Here is an 8,395-nt window from a genome sequence, read left to right on the forward strand (position 1 = left end):
AGGTGTCGATCCCACATCCATAAATAATGCCTCTACTCGACGAGTTGGACTCCCAACTCGCGGAGTCCACACACTAAAACCCTAAAATTAAATAAATCAAGTAATACTTGGAACAAGTGTTAAACTAAGCATATTATGGCCCTCAAACTAAGCATGGTCGTGTTTTTGTCCCATGATTTCACTAGCGCTTCTAGGCCATGACGTCCAACTAAGCTTTTCAACAATGTTTTTGAGCAAAGGAAAGGGTTTAACTCAACAAAGTGGGTAATTTTATGCCATTGAGAACCTAGAGGGATCCAGATCTGGAACCATACCCTTGTGATAGGTCCAGATCCAATTTTGACTCCCTTTTCGCCCCAAAATGGTCATTTACTTTCAATAGAAGAGATCTAAGAATCTACAGCTCAAGTTAACGACTTTTTACCTTAAAATGGTGGTCAAGATAGTGTATATGTTGGGTCTACTGCTTTCCTGCTTACTCCTTCTTCTAAAGCCCTTCTCCAACACACCAAAGTTTGTTAATCAAAGCTCTTACTCTCACTCAAGGGGGTTCAGGGCCGAAAACGGTTTTCTCTGGGTAGTAAGGCTCTAGGGGAAGCCACAAGGGACAGGTTATGATCTTTATATAGGGTGAAAACCCTAAAAATTAGGGTTTCTCTTTATAGCTCCTATTGATTGATTTGTGGCCTTCCGACTCCTAGAGTAGGTGTCGATCCCACATCCATAAATAATGCCTCTACTCGACGAGTTGGACTCCCAACTCGCGGAGTCCACACACTAAAACCCTAAAATTAAATAAATCAAGTAATACTTGGAACAAGTGTTAAACTAAGCATATTATGGCCCTCAAACTAAGCATGGTCGTGTTTTTGTCCCATGATTTCACTAGCGCTTCTAGGCCATGACGTCCAACTAAGCTTTTCAACAATGTTTTTGAGCAAAGGAAAGGGTTTAACTCAACAAAGTGGGTAATTTTATGCCATTGAGAACCTAGAGGGATCCAGATCTGGAACCATACCCTTGTGATAGGTCCAGATCCAATTTTGACTCCCTTTTCGCCCCAAAATGGTCATTTACTTTCAATAGAAGAGATCTAAGAATCTACAGCTCAAGTTAACGACTTTTTACCTTAAAATGGTGGTCAAGATAGTGTATATGTTGGGTCTACTGCTTTCCTGCTTACTCCTTCTTCTAAAGCCCTTCTCCAACACACCAAAGTTTGTTAATCAAAGCTCTTACTCTCACTCAAGGGGGTTCAGGGCCGAAAACGGTTTTCTCTGGGTAGTAAGGCTCTAGGGGAAGCCACAAGGGACAGGTTATGATCTTTATATAGGGTGAAAACCCTAAAAATTAGGGTTTCTCTTTATAGCTCCTACTGATTGATTTGTGGCCTTCCGACTCCTAGAGTAGGTGTCGATCCCACATCCATAAATAATGCCTCTACTCGACGAGTTGGACTCCCAACTCGCGGAGTCCACACACTAAAACCCTAAAATTAAATAAATCAAGTAATACTTGGAACAAGTGTTAAACTAAGCATATTATGGCCCTCAAACTAAGCATGGTCGTGTTTTTGTCCCATGATTTCACTAGCATAGGGAAGCCACAACTATACTATAACATATATTGGCTCAAATAAACATTGAAACTCGCATCATATCATCCCACATAACACTAGAAACCTAGATCTCAACATAATAGTACAATAATAGTTTTTTTAACTAGTTTCTATTTTTAGATTATTATTTCATATATTTCTAATAATTTTTTAAATCCTAGTCATTTTTTCAATTTTTAACATCATGCTTGTATGCCTAAATCCAACGCCCTACCCAACACTTAAATGATGCAATGTCCCCATTGCATATTAAAACAATTAAATAACATGAAATTATAGTGGGAGAAAAGGAACAAACTTGCCTTGGTTATGTAGTCGCGAAATCGGATGGCTGTCGTAGGTTAGTTGTTGATAGCTTAAATTTGTCCGTTGAAACTCTCATAGAACTGAACATACTTTCTGAAATTGGTGGACTCTTGGAATTAATGTAGGCAGACAACTAATCTTCATAGTTCAAAATTTTGATTGGCCCATTACCATGTCGTTGTAAGTTGTTGGTCATGGTGTGGTCTCTTGAACTTCAATCACAAGCAAATAGTTTGACACGTCGTGGAAAATAAAGGGCCATAGTGTGCTCTCTGTAAAAATTATGAAATGTTAACCGGAAAAAAGTATTTCCCAAGAAATGCAGTGAGAATTGGCACATCGCGTTCTTCATGTTGGGAAAGTAGTTGCGATGTAATAAAAAGCCGTGTATCGAGGTAGCTAGGATCGTGTCGCGTCTTTATGAAAACTCTAAATTCTTCATCACTGAATGAATCAACCAATATGGAACCAATCTCTTGTATCAGTTTCTTCCCATATGTAGCACTGAAAGCTCAATAGACTCCTTGGTTCGCTCCATGACGAATATATACCCCACACTTATTTGTGTGTCATGCTTCTTGCCTTCTTCTTGTAATACTCCACCCCACTCTTGCATTTTTGCCCATTATCATTTTCTTAGCTAAAAATTCTCTTGCAAAAAAAATAAGAATCATAAAAAACACTTTTTATTCAAAAATAAAATTAAAACTAAAATTAAAAATAAGAACTAAAATAAAAAGAAAATGCAAACTAATTTAAAAGTCGAGTTGCCTCCCGATATGCGTTTCTTTTTGTCAAGTCTTGAGCTGGACTCTCAACTTAATAAACTTCTAATAAAATCTATGTCAATGCACTTAATACTCCTTTTGGACCAATTTGTAATATTTGAATTTTTATTTCAAAAATTGGACTGTTGAGCTTGAACTAATAAAATCCAAGAATATTGACAAGAGTTGGAATTAGTTGGACACTCATCAAAAATGGATCACACATCAGAACTTTTTCCAAAATTGGAAGCGTCACCCATGCTTCAAAACACATACTGGTAAAATAGGGGACCACGTCGTGGTAATGATCAAACCACGTCGTTGTTCCTATAAAGCAACACGTCTTGTTCTTCGTCTGACCCCTCTACAAACAACCTCTCCAGCACCACCAAATCTTTTTCTGGATCGAGTAGATCATCAAGTGCCTGCAGCTCACAATCAAGAATAGCATCAAGAGTATATCCATTTAAAAGTAAAGCTATAAACTACAAACTAAAAACTAAACTATAAAAAAAATTTAATCAACAAATAAAAATTTTGAATTAAATGCAAACCGTTCCCCGGCAACAATGTCAAAAACTTTCTTTTTGTTTTTTTATTACACTAGTTTTAAATTTATAAAGCTCTATCTAATCTCAAATAGTTTTAAACACAAATAGGCAATGTACCTAGTCATTAAGTAATATAGCTATGGTAAGAAAATGTGTCAAACATAGGGAACATGATGCTTTAGATCAAATAATTCCAATGTTAATTAAATTAATAACACTAAAGTAAAGGGTGGTTTTTGTGTAAACTAAATTAAACTATTTTTAATGCTTAATTAATCAACGAAACTAAATAACTAAATGGAAACAATAGATAAGAAATACTTCCGCTAGAATACGAATCACCCAAGTTTTTATATATGAATTATTAGAAGTGCAATGGATTAATGAATTGATTACCAAATTATAATATGATTAGTTATCTTGATTGGATTTATTAGTATTAATAATTGATGAACAACTAACATAATGATCATGCAATTAAAGAACACATAATTAATTATATATATTCGACCTATGAACGATATGATCTAGTTATTTCTTGTCAATGATCATGACAATGAGTCTAAGCATAACAAGGATATCTAATGCTCTCTAACACAATCAAATTCACGATTAATATTATCTAACGCTAGGCTTACGATCAAAGTCCTAGTTATACAAACCTAATGATCACAGATTCATATGATTCATGTACATCAAGATATAATGATCATTTTATCCTAATAATACTTAGCAGTAAACAATAAAAATCATAAATTTAACACGAAAGGTAACGCAATCAATCAAACACAAGTAAAACCCTAATCCAATTAATCCTACTAACGAAATCAAAGCATACCAACAACGGTTCATCAATATCTAGTAAAAGTAAAGGTTTTTACACCATATTCAGTAAGCTAAAACAAAAAAAGGCATCACCGAACGATTGGGAGACACAATAATCAAGTAAACCCGAAGTGTAATCTCAATACAATAGCGCTTGAAATATTCAAATCCTTGCTCCAACTAGCTTTCTAGATTCGAATCTAACCCCAAAGCATTATTGGAAGGGTTTTTCTTTATCAATAGATGCATCCCTAAGGCCTTTACCTTCTAGAATCGACCTAACGGTCGGAATATATATACTTGCCAAATTCTGGCCACCACATCGTGGTTGACACCACCATGTCGTGGTCCTCGTGTTTATCATGTATTCTCAAAGTTAGCATCAATAATCACAAGGATTCCATTCACCATGACATGGTCCCTAGGAATTATCATTTTCTAAAAACATAAAAGTCTTCCAAAAAATTTTCTAGTTTTCAAATCATTTTGAATGTTGTCAATCCAAGTTACGAGTCATGAGATATGGTCAAAACACTAGAGAGGGGTCAAGCTCTCAGCAACATGCTTTTTGTGTCTTTTTCAGCTCTGTTCTCCTTCTTTTGCTTCCCATCTCTCATTTTAACTGTAATTGAACATTTTTAAGCATATTAAGTATCATATATCTAAAAATATAACATTTTAATCAAATATATTAAGATAATGGCCTAAAATATTTAGTTAAATATGGCCATATCAATTAATAACTTTATAGTTTGGTATGTTGTTAGTTTTGATGATTAATTAGAAGTTTGATATATAGTTTGGTTTATGTTAGTTTGGTATTAGGTAGTTTTGGAATTTGTATGTTTGATATCTAGTTTGGTTAATATTTATTGGTATTTTGGTATGTTGACCATTAGAATCTTATTATTAATGTTCATATTTATTTTGTAGGTGGAAGATCCAGTTGATGCTATTATAAAAAGAAACCCAAAATATAGCAAGAAACTTTTGAAGTGGTTTCAATCGTTGTCAAAAAAAGGTTATGGTGGAGGTGGAGAGGATACCGGGGGTGATGATGAGAAGGATAGGTCGAACACGACGTTGATGATTAGTTAGTTTGGGTTTAGTATGTTGAACGTTTGTTAATGACTAAATACTTTATCATCGGATTTTTATTAAATATATCATGGATTTTTATTATGTAGTTTATATTGAAAATGTGGATTATGTATTATGTATTTTATGAAGTTTTGTTACAACAATTTATGGATTTTTATTGTATATTTTAGAAGAATTATTTAAAATAAATAAATAACTAAATAAGGGCATTACCAGTGACACCACAACCGACGACACCAAGCATTAGCGACATATAGTTCTAAGGACGAACATTGTACCGACGATGGCTAATATCGGTGACAAAAGCTATTAGAAGCGATATATATTACCAGCAACGTCAATAATACCAGTGATAAATGTGCTTTAGCAATGGACTATTAGTGCCAACGTAATAGCGGCCACATGTCGAAAGTAATATCTTTAGCAGCGACTTGTTGGGTCTTTATCGGCGACGTTTGTTGCCGGTAATGCCTTTATTTTTTATAGCATACCTTGTTATGTCCCATTAACATGCATCCCCTTCAATTCTCCTTGTGAATATCTAGCTTTAATGGTTTTCACCCTCGTAGTGAAATGTCGACATTTCACGCTACGCATTAATAAGATGATGTAATAGTTAGGGTCAACAATTGTAACATTTATATGAAATAAAAAAAGAAAATTATTTGAGTATTATTTGTAATTATATGTTATTATAGCAATACAATAAAATATGAATAAAATATGGGTTCAAAATAGAATAAGGGGTCGTTTGATGTTGCTAATTAGGTTAGAGCTGACTGAGTTAGAAGCTGATTAGGTTAGAAATGCTGACTGAGTCTACATCTGATTGAATTTATGTTGTTTGATTATTTATCTAACTGATTGTGCTGAATGATAAAAACGACCATATTACCCTTATATTGTCATTTTGTGCTGGATAAAATAATTATAAAAATAAAAATTATCACAATAAATCCAAATTAAACATACATAATTTAAAATCCAAATACAAAGTGTAATACAAAACCCAAATACACATTGTCATACATAATAAAAAAAAACTATATCATTTAACGTGAACCATTTGAAAGTAACTGGGTAGCAATATGGCCACGCAAAGTAGTCATATACTCAACGACTTATGAACCCCATTCTATGCCTTGTATGTTTTGGCCCTCACTTCCTTCACCTCCCACATTAGGATTAACCATAGTGTTTTGTTCAAAGTTCGTAAATAGGTCATCTTGAATATCGTATTTCTTTATAAAATTATAGACCGCGACACAGGCAATGACTATGTCTCTTTGCACTCGAAAAGGATAAGGAGCCATACGTTTTAAAATTGGAAATCTCACCTTCAATATACCATAAGCACATTCAATGATATTTCTAAGTTATGCATGCGCATGATTGAACATTTCTTCCTTAGTTAAAGCTTTGTTTCTTCGAAAATCGGCTAACTAATACCTAGTATTGTGGTAAGGAGCCATAAATCCACGAGTGTTGGTGTATGTGGCATTACAAAGGTAATATTTATCTGTAGGTGGGTGAAAAATTAATCATATAAATAATATAGATAATAAAAATTATAGAAAAATGACAAACCTGGTGGAGGGAATGGAAATCCAGAAGTCGGATTAAATGCAACTTCTTTCAAAACTTTAGAATCATGTGTTATGCCCTCCCATCCAGCCCATACAAAGGTGAATATCGAATCAAAATCACAAATTCCTATAACATTTTGATAACATTCACCTTTTCCTCTTCCCCTATAGCGAGTTTGTTCATCAATGGGCACAACTACATGTACAAGTATTCCATCTTCTACACCTAATGCTCCAGGAAATATGTTTTTTAGCCGTCTATGTCGTTCCGAGGTATTTCTTGTTGTATTAGAAGATGTTGGTACAATAATTTTTCTTGCAAAACACATTATTGCTTTTAGCACTTCATGAAAACATTGATGAATCATTTGTATGGAGTGGTGAAACCTTTCTTTAACAGCTCAAAAACGTTCATTATGTCCTATAACATGTAAAAATATAGTCATCTTCTCTTCAACACTTATTGTGCTACTAGGTTGGAACCAAATTCTTTGAGTAAAATGATTACATAATAATACAAATGCGTCTTGTGAAAGACGCATTATATCAAAACATTGTATAGGACATCTGTGTATCAAATCTTGTTTATATGCATGTTCGGTTTCTTCCGATTCGTTAGCTTTTATTCTTCTAATTCTTTTTTTTTCTTTTTTGAACGAACATCAACCAATAGCATACGAGTATAAGGAAACCTAAAAACTCACATTCCTTATCTATATGTAACCTGTTACATGTTAAATACAAATCACATAAATTTTATAACATAAACCTTAAATATAATCAGTAACATTAAAACGGATGACATATAACTCTATAACATAAATATCCATCACATAAAAATCCATAAAACAAAAGTCAATACCAAATAACAATCCTAAACATAACACATAAACAACCTAAACTTAAAAATCCTAAACATAACACATAACAACCCTACACATAAAATCCATAACATGTACCATAATATAAATCCATAAAGCATAAAGACAAAAACATCCTAAAGTCATACTAAAGTCAACCAAGTAATCCAAAATTCTTTCCCGCATTTTTCACCCACAACTCACAAGTCAAAGACTCGAGGCGTAACCAAATTTTCCTATTACCAGCATTTTCAGTGAACAACATAAGAGCAGTGATGTATTTCAGAACAAAATTTCCCCACTCCAGGCCATTCAATTTTTCAATACATTTATCCATCTCCTTGTCAAGATTATTAGTTTGCGCGAACGACTAAGCCACCTTCATAATTTTCTTGCTAACCTCTCTAATGTTATCATCTAGTGTGTTCGCGGGTGCATTTTGTTTTCCACTTTTATTTTTAGACCGAGCAGACGAATCTCCACTTTCATGTGATGCACTTATAGGTGGGGGTACTGTTGAAGCTGTGGCTATGATATCCATTTGAGGTGGGGTATCTACCATCTCAATATCCTCATAATCTTGTGTAGTAGGACTTCTGCAGGATGAGGGAGTGTCGAAGATGGTCCCCAACTAGCAGCACCGGTCGAGGTCGCACCGTCAAACAACTGGGTGCATAGATCAGGGTAAAGGATGGGTGCATTTTTTAATTTCTCAACCATCTTGTTCAACTATTTGAAAAAATGATTTTATTATTAAACTTTTAAAAAAATAATAATGTGT

This window comes from Lactuca sativa, chromosome 6 (assembly GCF_002870075.4).
Source record: "Lactuca sativa cultivar Salinas chromosome 6, Lsat_Salinas_v11, whole genome shotgun sequence".
NCBI classification, from domain to species: Eukaryota; Viridiplantae; Streptophyta; class Magnoliopsida; order Asterales; family Asteraceae; genus Lactuca; species Lactuca sativa.